This window comes from Oryctolagus cuniculus, chromosome 6 (assembly GCF_964237555.1).
Source record: "Oryctolagus cuniculus chromosome 6, mOryCun1.1, whole genome shotgun sequence".
NCBI classification, from domain to species: domain Eukaryota; kingdom Metazoa; phylum Chordata; class Mammalia; order Lagomorpha; family Leporidae; genus Oryctolagus; species Oryctolagus cuniculus.
The window spans coordinates 15,153,899-15,166,503 of NC_091437.1; the positions used below are offsets into that span (position 1 = coordinate 15,153,899).

The 12,605-nt window shown below is 38.4% G+C and overlaps 1 long non-coding RNA gene across 2 annotated transcripts in view; it reads right to left on the reverse strand.

Annotated features, from left to right (window-relative positions):
• LOC103347859 (uncharacterized) overlaps positions 1 to 12,605 on the reverse strand; it is a 210,790-nt gene that overhangs the window by 53,433 nt on the left and 144,752 nt on the right. The window contains exons 6-7 of one of the 2 annotated variants that reach the window (XR_011389676.1): positions 11,835 to 11,900; positions 8,786 to 8,892 (exon numbers count right to left, since the gene is read on the reverse strand). This is a non-coding gene — a long non-coding RNA (uncharacterized lncRNA). The other variant, XR_007918935.2, reaches the window with a different exon arrangement.

Genomic DNA, 12,605 nt, shown 5'->3' on the forward strand with positions numbered 1-12,605 from the left:
TAAACACAGCATTTGATGGAGAATGGAGACTGAAAGGTAGCAAATTGTACCACAAAGCCCATTTATTTATACTTTAAAAACTTGCCAATGGAATGGAAAGAAAAGCAGGTAGAAATGGAGAAATTTACCACTGCTTCTTTCACAACATACTAGTGAGTCACTAAATAAGTATGTGGTTATAAAGCCGGTCTCGCCGGCGCCACGGCTCACTAGGCTAATCCTCCGCCTTGCGGCACTGGCACACCGGGTTCTAGTCCCGGGCTGGGCGCCGGATTCTCTCCCGGTTGCCCCTCTTCCAAGCCAGCTCTCTGCTGTGGCCCGGGAAGGCAGTGGAGGATGGCCCAGGTCCTTGGGCCCTGCACCCCATGGGAGACCAGGAGAAGCACCTGGCTCCTGGCTTTGGATCAGCGCAGTGCGCCGGCCGTGGCAGCCATTGGAGGGTGAACCAATGGCAAAGGAAGACCTTTCTCTCTGTCTCTCTCTCTCATTGTCCACTCTGCCTGTCAAAATAAATAAATAAATAAATAAATAACAATAATAATAAATAAAGCCGGTCTTGTAGACTTTTTATTTCTTGCGAGTCGCTGTGAGCTGCAAATCAGGAATTGAGACTAAAATCTCCTTCAGGACAAGGACTGCACCTTGTTAACTTAAATTCTCAGTGCTTGTCCAGTACAAATGCAGAGTCCGTAGCGGCCATTGAAGGAATCAACAGAATGAGAACACAAACCTGAGATGCAAATAATACAAAGTAAAAATGCCATAATTAACCAATTACTTGGACAGTAGAGCACTGGGGTTAACAGAGTGATTTAGCACTTAGTAACTAGGGACGTTGTCCAAGTCCCTCAAACTCTCTAACGGTCAATGTTCTTTCTGGAATAGAGGAGATAAGGCAATCTACAGTAATTCCCAATTCTAAAATGGATCTGGCAGTGCCCAGAGGGCTCAAATTTTGGACTGCTTCGTTGTTCATTTTTCCCACATTCTCATACCATTCATTACAAAATCCTTTGGAGTTTCTTCTTCTAACTCTTTCCTGGATATGTCCAAATAGCCCAGGCAGCTCCCTCCTGGGCCCACTGAGCCATCATCACATCTCCCTGGGAGGTCAGTGAATCGCACCCGGATTTCAACAAGAGTGTCTTAACTGGCCTCCTTTCCTGTGGTCTCTCTTCCCCCCAGCATATTTCCCACGTGGCAGTCAGAGAGCTCTTTCTCCAGTCAATTCACTCAGTAACTATTCCATTTCCCTTGGGATCAAGTTTTGGCAGCCTGGGATGGCCATGAAGCCCTTGATGACCCGGCCTCGGGCAGCTTTCACATCTGCCATTACTGCTCCCTACCTCACACCCTTGAGTCCAGCATGGCCAACTTCTTACAGTCTTTCACCATGTGCTACTGTCTCTTGGAAACTTTGCACGTGTTTCTTTCCTGATGAGAAATGAATTCCTTCTCTTCCTACCTCTCCCAACTTGCTTGTCTGCCTAGCAAATGCCTGTTCTTCATTCATTTACCCACTAATCTTTTCCTAAAATAAACCATTTCTAAACTTCAGCCCACAGCAGACTGAGTGAGGTACCTTGCTCTCTGTTCCTCTGCATCGCTGCTTGCCTTATCATGGCATTGGTTAACCTGATTTTTTTTTAAAATGATTTCCTATGCTGGTCCCAACTGTCTATTGTGCATGCAGTAATCACGTTTATTCTCTGCACTTATTAGAGTCCCTGCCGGGTACATAGTATGAACTTACATTTCAATTAATTTCAATCAATAGCTATAACGGAAGCACTAAATAACAGCAAGAAAAAAATACATTTACAGGTCTCTATAATTACAGTGAGTTTTATATTAAACTCCATTTTTTGTCTATTTATGAATACTTTAGTACAAACCAAGATCGTTATCTGTCCTGTAAGTGTTAGTGCTGAGATACTGTAAATCTTGGATCTATTCCCACTTTTCTCAACCCAAAGGTGTGCTACATTCTTGCTTCTTGGACACTGCAGAGCGGAACCCAGATCTCAACTCTTAGTCTTACACGTATGAAGGCGGGTTAATCTCCAGAGAACTCTGCCAGGGCAACTCACATTGTTGCTGAACCTCCCAAAATCTGCCTCTAGAGAAGATTCATGGTTCTTGATATGTGGGTTTCCACGAATCGTGTGAATGACTTATGAAATGCCCTTTGGTTCTCTCATTTGCTCTCCTTTCAAGGGAAATAAAGGAAAAACTGTGCCAGAGGGTGATCAATGGAGTTTTTATCAAGTCTGATGATAATGTCTATCCAATAAAGAATGATTCTTGTGGCAACTCTACTTAATATCATTCCATTCTACCCTCCATTCTCCTCTTCAATCACTGTATTATTTAGATAGGAATAACCTCACAGGGGAAGAGCTTTCCAGCAGCTTTTGTTTACAGCATGGCTTTGTGTAGCAGCATCTTTCGAAATAATAAATTCCCTGCTTTCTTGATATTTTTAAAATCATTTAAAAATGTAATAGCTTTAAAATATAGTTATAAATTAATTATATAATAACAATCTTTTTTGGAGAGAGAACTAAATTTTTTTTCCATCCATTCCATGAATGAAACTCCAGAGCATTGAAGATAAAATAATTCTGAGAAAGAAAACACAATTTTTAAAATATAAAACTCAGACTGAAAAGCTACAACAAAAAGCACAAACTTACACACATACACTAACAAAGACAGATATGCCAAGGGATCATCTGAATGCCCAAACAACATGAAAAGATGGTCACATCCAAAAAGACACTCATGTTTAATGTTTTAGATGGATACAAGCCACAAAGACGCACTTTTTCATCAGCTTTCCCTTTCTCTTTACTTTTCTATGGTTGTGTGTCTTGGAAATACACTTACCGGGAACTTACTTTCCCCTTATTTTTGCCCTTATATGTGTGTGACCATGTATATTTCTCATATACATATATATATAAATATATTATGTGCTTTCTTATATATAATATAAATACTTTTAACATATCTAAACATAAATATCTTAAATGTAACAGTTACAATCAGGAGTGTAAACCGTGATCACAAAAAATATTAAACATGTTCCCCTTCTATTTCTTATTCACACATAAAGCACGAACTTCTAAGTACAAATTCAAGCACAGAGAATTTTCATTCCTATGGTAGGATTCAGGGATTGATATGAAGTTTCATAGAAGTCCACAAATATACACATGATAATTTCCCATTAGAAAATAAGCAAGGTCTAATATGTTTAAATATGGTGTGAAAAATTTGTATCAAAAGGGCATACTGAGAAGATTTGCTTCCTATTTATATAATTTCTCATCTAAAACCTTTAAAAAGCCTTTTGAAGAGAATTAAGAATAAAGGTGTTATCAATAAGAAAAAGAATTTTGTGGACTAGAAATGATGAGAAATCCCTGCAACTAGACAGTAGATACAATTTGCTTTATTCTTAGTTTCAGAAGAGCAGTAGAGGCAATCCCAGAGCACAGGTGACAGCAAGAGGTATAGGAATGGTTACTAAATCAGATATTTGGCAGCCAGCGGAGCATCCACTGAACCCTGGCCTGGCTTTTCTCTTCTCTGTCTCAGTTCAGCCGTGTGCAGAATGGACCACAATATTAACCGCCAAAGCCTAGAGAGGAAAGTGAGAAAATCCTGATACTCTGAGCGTTCCCCAACTTGTGTCACAACCACTGGGATGCACCGGAAGACAACAACCAAGAATCTCACAACGACACACACAGCCACATACTCCCCATGAAAACAGACGCAGGCTGGGTCATGTCCATGGAAGCTGCATCCAGAGAGGACAGAACAGACGTTCTGAAGACAGGCGTTCCTCTGTTCTCCAAAGCAAAGCCAGCAGACTTGGGAAGAAAAGTCGAACACATCACCATCAAAGAAAGGCACGAAGTTAAACAAAGACAGTCGATGGGGGATATGAAATCTATGTTAAATGCAGGGGATTCCATCATAAATTTTGAAAACTAAAAATTTCACGGCAATATTTTTAAATAGTGCCATATTTACTAGTGTAATAAAAATAGTGTAGGGTTAGGAATGAACTTGAAACAGCAAGAAAATATGTTCCCCTGGAACACGGAAAACAGGCGAGGGGCAGAGAGCAGAAACAGATTAAACGCCTGCTGTCCTCTAGACTTCACTGGTTGAGAACACAGAAATTACTCAATGTGGATTCCAGAAAGGTAAAACAAAGTAAACAGAGTGAAACAAGTAACAGATTAAAATAGAAGAAAGTTTCTGAGTATGGGCCGCCAAATCCTAAAATTCAGTAGGAAAAACAAGATACTAAGAGGGGAAAAAAGGGCAGAGAACATCATTATATTCTTAGAATTATATCTGTGAACTATATTAAATCTGTTACAAATAAATTAAAATTTTTAAAAATGGAATAATATTTAAAAAACAGCAAGCTTTTTGTTTCCAAAAATCACTGCACTGCTGCACATAGGAAGGCAGCATAGTCAGTCTACCATCTGGAAAGACCTACACGGGACCTCAAAAAGTTCATGGAAAATGTGTATTATGAAGAGTTGCGGGAACATTTCAAAGTTTTGTGTACCACAATAAATGTACATTTTAATTCCATTTTTCCATGGACTCTTCGAAGAACCCTCAGATAGGCCAGTGGAATAGAACTGAAATCCAACAAATAAGCCCTAACATCTGTCATTAATGATTTTCAACCAGACAACTCAAAGGCAGAAAAGTCGTTTCAACATGTGGAGCTACATGTCTACAGAAAAAAAAAAAAAAAAAAAAAAAAAAAAAAAAAAAAAAAAAAAAAAACTTTCTACTCCTACCTCACAAAGTCCACAAAAAATTAATTCAATATAAATATAAGAGTTAAAACTAAATAAAAGAGTTAAAACTATAGGACCAGCTCAACCACACCAAAAAACTAACCAGATTAACCAGTCAAATTTAAAAATGGGTGAAGCAAAACACATGAGCAAACATTGCTTCAGAACGCACATCGTCAACAAGTACATGAAAATCAAAATCATGATGAGATATCACTTCACATCTACTAGGTTGGCCATGGTCAAAAACTGGAAAGCAATAAGTATGGTCCAGGATTGGACATTCTGCAACACGGCATACATTGATAGGAGGAATGCGAAATGGTAGGTTCATTATGGAAAAGAGTATGGCACATTCTCAGAAAGCTAAGCATTACCACAGGATCCAGGAACTGCACTGCTAGATTATAGCACAAAGAAGTGAAATCAGGACTCCACACGCTTTCACACAAGTGTCCACAGCAGCATCTTTTGCAATAACCACAGTAGAAACTCCCCAAATGTATAACAATGGGTGAATAAACAAATTGTGTTATGCAAGGGAATAATATGCAGCCATTAAAAGTAAATGAAGGACTGACATATGCTGCAACACGGACTTCTAAAACATAAGTGCAAAAGGCAGTCATAAAAGACTATATATGGTATGATCTCATTAGATAGAATATGCAAAGAATGTAAATCCATAGATACAGAAAGTAGATTATCGGTTGCTTAGGACAGAGGTCCGGGCAAGGGTGTGGATGGCAGTGACTCCTAATAGGTCTAAGGGATGACAAAATATTCTAAAATGAGATTTTGGTAATTGCTTCCAAACACAGTGAATTCACTCAAAATGACTGAACAGCCGAATCTGAAGTATAGAAAAAAAAAAAAAAGAAATCAAATCTCAATAAATATTTTACTAATCAGATCATTCAAATGAAAAAGGCAAATTAATGTCAAACTGCATTAATAAGAAAAGTCTGAAACCACACACAATATGGCAAAACTTCAAACACCAGGATGGTTAAAAACTATTAATTTTAGATGAGAAAAATAGACAACCAAAAGAGGCTTGCCACAAAGAAATGAGGATTACATTAGAATCAGACTTTTCTTCATACGATTGTGGAATAAAATTAAACAATATTGTCTAAGTGCTAAGGAGAATAATTTGGAATCCAGAAAAACGTGATTCTGAGACAAAGGACAAAACTTACGAATCTTCACAGACGTGAAAACTTGGTCAGTTCTGTCATTCATTTACTCTGGAGGAGGACATGGAACATACCGTACACATTTTGATTGTATTAAAAAAGCTATGAAAACTTAGTTTGTCTAGCTTCCCTTGCAGCTAGCATTCATTATACATGACAGTTCTGGCCAGTCTCAAATGGAAGTCTCTCTTTGTCCTTCTTCCTGGAAACCAGACATAATGCCTATCAGCTAAAGGTCAAAAGCTACACGATAGGAATGGCACAATAGGAGTTAGAGGGTGCCTTGTTACTCCAGGCACTGGATATCCATTCTAGGCCTAAATGCTTAATACAGGAGTTAATGTATCCTTATGTGCTTCAGTTATAATTAATAATTTTTTTCTTATTTGCTATCACGTGCATTCCTTAGGGATATATTCCTGAAAATGGCAATAAGTCAATCCACAAGAAGAGGATAACACAGAACACATGCTATGATGCAAGCTGGGAAGTAAGACAACATAAAGAAAACTAGAATTAACCAGAATATCCAATGGGTAGGTACGCATGGTAGAACACACTTTATGAAGTGTAATTGGCATAGAATTTAGTCTACCTTTTGCATACTTTGAAGTACAATGAAAATAATTAATTACACAGCATGTTAAAATACAGATGTTTTAAACATCTTAAAAGGTCATCTCTAAACAGACTGAAATTTTCATGTCACTCACAAGTAAAACAGGCTTTGGTGGTTTAACAATTTTAAAAAGTGACAACAAAACTGGAAAAGATGCACAGGGAATACAGAGGAAAGGTTCAGAATCGGATGTGTGTTTCACTGCTCATATTTATAGCATGCAAGTCCACTGATGACACCAGCAAGTCAAGCATTAGCAGGACGATAACGTGAAGTAAACCACTAGAAGGAAGGAGAAATTATATAAACAGGTTGGAAGCTGAAGAATGGGCAAAATATATGAGTTTATGTGAGTTAAATTTCTCATTTTTCCAAAGGAGAGGTAATTTATGTATTATATAGTAGAAAATTCAAGAAAAAGAGGCATATATATTTACACATATATATATGCAATTAAGACAGATAATGGTAAATATGAAGAAATAAGGGAGGTTTTTCTCACCAATATCTGTCTCAAGAGAAGGAGGGGTAACTATAGGTACATTACTAATCTTTTATTTTACTTCTTCTCAAAACACATTTCTATCACATGTATCATCCTCCACGATTAAACAACAATCAAGTCTATACTTTGGAGAAACAAAGACTCTGGCTCTGTTTTGCACAAACAGCATGGGAGGGAGGTATTACGCATTTTGACCTATGTGGCAATGCAGTACACTAAAACACAGGGAAAACAGCTCTAAGAAGACAACTTTCTGAGGAATTGCCAAAGCCAGTTCCTCAGGAACATTATTTCTGATACTGGTGAGTAGTAGGCAAAGGCTTTATTTTAGTTACGTTTTCCCTATGATCATCATACTTCCATTCAATAAAAAAACAACATAGCAAATGAGGGACACATGGTTGAAAATATTTTAAACATTCTGAAAACGGATGCATCTAAGTCACATCTTTTGTCTGAGGAGGACCTTTATAACCCTTCTATTCTTCTTTTCTACGCATTGGTGAGTCTGATGCTCGAGTTTTTCCACATCTGGTTCCACAAGAAAACTGAAAAGCAACACAGAAATGCAAAGACTTCTGGGAGCTTTGCAGCTGTAATAGCTGGGGGGAAAAAGATAAAGCACTGAGACTGACAGACAACAAGAAGCAGGGATCTAGAAGGCTTGAGAACGAGTACACAGAAGACAAGGGGCCAGTGGAGTTCTGTGGCATCGTCCTCACAGAGCTCAGAAGTGAAGCCAACTGGTGGCCACACTCACAGAGAACTTCAAACACATGCTGCCAGTGATGGAACAATGAGTTAGAAAATGAGCCTGATCTGTAAATTCAACACAGAACAGCAACTCAATGAGCGTGAATTTATAAATTCAACATGGAAGATAAGCGCGAGTGAGCAATAGATTTAAAAATGGAAATGAGAACTAAAATTCAGAAAGAGAAGTTAACACTATTACGAATGCGGGGGAAATTGAGTAGTGAAGGGTGAGCAGCTAAGAATTATGGGAAGGTTTATGTCCTGGTGCCAGGGACATGGCTGTGTAGATTTCTAGAAAGAACAACAAAGCAACTTAAGGAATTATCAGTAACAATAAACCAAAGTGACTATGGTCTATCCAATCTCTATTCTACATATACCGATAGCTGTAATTTCCCACATACAATCTTAATCCTGGTTATCCAAAGGTAATGTTTCTTAATTCTAATATTTTATGTTAATCTCTGTATCTGTAGAGTATGTAGAGGATGGTAGAATACTAGAGTCAGGCCAGATTTTAAATATTTTAGCATTACAGAAAGACATAAAAACCATTCTATTTATTATATATTCCTACAACCAGTGTTTATCCTAACTGCTTATTGAGTTTGTGGGTTCAAGAGTAGAATTGAGCACTATGATAATCAATTTCTGGCCAACAGAAATAGCATCATAGTGGAGACTAATATAAATGTTGACATTTACCGAAGGCCGTAAAAGGGAATTTTATTACACTACTGTGGCTACTTCGCAATTGATTTCTTAATAACCCAAAAGAATAAATGGACCTAGCAAAAGTCCTTAAATTTCTCTTGGAGAATAGCTTATGTGAGTGTATCTTACTCTTAAAGATGATGAAATTGTTCACCTGTTATCCGTGTCATAAAAAATCTTGAATGCAAGTTGCTCAAGTCTTAAAGCCAGGGGTCAACGGAGATCGAGTGGTCTCATATGATCATTATCACATGTTCATTTCTGAGGTGAAAATATACCCAGAAGACAGACAGAACTGAGCTCAGATAAAGAAGATATACATCAGTCTACAGAGCTTATAATTTTAAAAATACTTGAAAATCACTTAACACAACATGGGATGTAAATGTATTATTTCTCACATGGAGGAGCTAAATCTAATTGTACAGCGCTTTATTTTATGTTTATAAATGTAATAATGTCAGAATGATTTCTTAGATGTGCTGACCTATGCGAGTTTCTTGGCATGTGATGGTATTCATTAAGTGTAATCATTAAAAGACTACAGTAAATAATCCATTTGTGCAGCTATTTTTAAAAGACACACTGATTAAGTCCACCCAGCACTGGAACAAGATAAGCAATTAAAATCACCACTGAACAGAAATAGCATCTTTAGCAGGACGCCTCGCTACGAGACTCAGGTCAGGGACGCTGGCAGGAAGAGCACTCCATCTGTTTCAGCCAGCGTCCTTTCAGACACTCCTTGCTGCAAGACAGCAGATGAAAGAGAAGGACGGGAACAAAGATTCGTTGCAGACATTGGTGCGCAGCTCTGTGAAACAGGTGCCTGCTGACCCCAAGGAGGCTGCAATTGTCTTGTTCAACATTCTGTCTCTTCTAGTCCGTCAGCTTGTGAAATCAAAAGGTTCTGTAGGCTTGTTCCCAACTTAAGTCTGTGTTCTTTTGTACATACTGAACGCCGTGCCGGGGTTTCTTTGTTTTGGGTTATCCTTTTTGGGGGTTTGTCTTTTTCCCCTGTTGCAAGGCAGGTTAAAGGGAAAAATATCTCTGCTATCATTTTCATACTTTCTGAAATACTAAGAGGCATATTTTAGTATCCCAATATTTCCATAGTATTCCATATTCAAAACGGACTTTGCATTGTAAAATGCACGTTTAAGGAGACCTGTGTAGTTAATAGAGAATCATGTTTTAGGAGGGTGATTATTACATTATCTGAAATCATTTCTGTAGATGATTTTGTTTCTGCAGGTGACCTACAGAGGGGGACAAGTATCCCTGCGATTCTGTGCTCAGCACTGACATTTGGTTTCAGATGATACGACGTCACCGTTGATACGAGTAAGTTATTCAGAATACAGCTTCTAATGAAGTGTGGACATGACTTGAATAACAACACCCCAGCCCTTTAATGAGGCCCGTCTCATGCTTGTAATGAGACTCTACGCTGTTCCTCTAATCTAGTGGAATTTTCCCAAAGTCAAATGAAGACACGTAAGAGCACATGCTTAAAGTGCAGTTCATAATGCTTAGGAAATGACTGTAATCAATTGACTGCAAACCAGCTGGAGGAGAACCCAGCAGCCCCAGGTGACTCGCTGTTGTGCGTGAGTAACTGAGCGCACCACACGCTCTGCTGAACATTTGTATTTGTCAGATTGTAAAATTCAAAGATAAAACATGTGTTCACGGAGAACTCCCAACAAAAGCTTCTGCAGAACGAGCTCACTTAGGTAAACACTGACTGCAGCACATTAATAAAAATGTCAGGCACATTTAAAACTCACATACCCTACAGAACGCTTCTATGTGTGTCTAAAAAGGAAGCAGGTTTTTGTTATTTTTTCCATTTTCTCCTTTTCTTTGGAGATTCTGCCTGGTTCAAGCTTTCTCTTTTTTTCTAAAAATTCTGTCATATGCAATGTACTGTATCTGAAAATGATGGAGTGTGCCTCTCTGGTGCACTCTTGTCAATTACATGTGCTTTGTTTCATTAGCTACAGCTAATTATTAGCCATAGTGTTCTAGGCTATGAATTTAAATGGAGCAAAATGAGTGGCCGTTTTTTCTGATTTCCTTCTAGTCATTTCAAATTCATCACACTATTTTTATTACATGTGAAAATACGAAGAGTATCGTAATCCAAATCTTTCACCGCCTTATCCAGTAACCGGAGAAGTGTGTGTATGAAAGGCGACAGAGATGAATGGCAATAACTCAGGCTTTTTTGCTTGACAGCTTTTGCCCACAACATATGTTCAGTGCTATCAGGGTTATTACAGAGAACACAAACTAATCAGGTGGACAGATTCACAAACAGCGCCTAGAACGCGGGGTGGCCTCCCCGTGTTAACAAGGAATGTCTGACTTCGTTGTAAACACGGTCAAATAATGTGAGCATTTGTCATTTTGATTGTTGGTTCTTAAGATCACGGTTAAAATAATCCTATTGCCTATGGACCTGCTAGTTGGGAAGGTGAGACGCTGTGCCCTGACCTTATTTGCAGCTGTGTCATGGAAAAGGAGAAAAATTGCAGGCTCTGTAGCCATGCTGATATTGATCCAACCACCCATTGTGTTTTACCGCTAAAGATAATTTGGGGTTGAGGTTTGTTGTATGGTGAAATTTCTCAAGCAGAATTAAGGTCAGAAATATAAGAATTAAGATCAGAAATAAATATATTTTTACAAAAGTTTATTGGCAGCCACTCAGTTTATTAATCTCTTCCTCCAAAAATAGAACATGTTAACTAAATCTGAGCTCTAATTCTAAGGTAATTTGATGGTCTAGTTTAAGTATTAAACTTGACTGTAAAGCTGCCATTGGTCTACCATGCAGGAGCACTGCTATGTATTAGAAGGTGTGAGAGTTCTTCTATTTTCATCGTTAATCTATGGTGTATTTTTTGCACACATCACTGTGATAGGTCTCCTGAACTGCTAATTGGAGGAAAACCAAATAGGACTGGATAATCACAGCTAAACATTAAAGTGGATGAAATAATTTGGAGATTATAAGGAGAATGTTGCTAGGAAAAGAACCCAGAATTGTGAAATTTCCAAGTCAGGAGACACATCAATAAAACAGGGCAAACTGCAAAAGCAGTTTCCAAACAGAAAGTTCATTGACTTCAGCATTCACTCCATGGACTTCCACTGGTTTTGATAAAAGAAGAGGCAGCTCTATTACAGTTTGTTACCTCGGGTTTATGGCTGTCTCTCACATGGTCTTCTTTTTTTCCTCTGCTGTGTCTTCTTCCCTTCACCTGTTTAAAATTCCCAACCAAAGTCAGAGGTACTGTTTACAAAAGAAAGACAAAACCTTAGAAATTACAGTTGTATGAACCTGAAGTTAAAACAGATCCTATCAGATTAACAAATTAGCTTGTCCAGAGTTTAAAGGACTTGGTAGTTCTTTCCAGATAAAACAGAGTATGGTGCAAGGGTGCAGAGTTTGCAGACTCAGAAGCTGTCTGGAATGCTGATATGAAACTCAGTGGATGAATGAATTCGAGCAAGCCATTTCGCCTTTCTGAGTTTCAGTTGTTGCTACAGAAAAATGTAAATAGTAAGCAGAATACTAGGAAGTAGAATCATTAAAGGGATTAAAAAAAATACCAGCTTGGTAAAGCTTTTAGTGGAGTGGCTGACACACAGGGGGTGCTAAGTAGGCAGCGACACCAAACACAATTATTACACAAGACCCTTTGTCACTTGCATTGGAACGTCCAGACCAGTCTCTAGGTTCCAATCCTGGAGGAAACCTTTGCAATTAGTGCTATTTCTATCAACCAGATTATGCTCCTGTCTTTTTCATTTCCTCATATTAAGAAATGGCCCTTTTCTGCCCAGTCTCTTTGGTTACAACTTGAAACTGCACTTTATCAGACACCCGAAGACAGAACTGTATTCTAATGTGTTCTTGCCCACCTCAGAAAAGAAGTGTCCCCTCCCCCTGGCCCATGGTCACT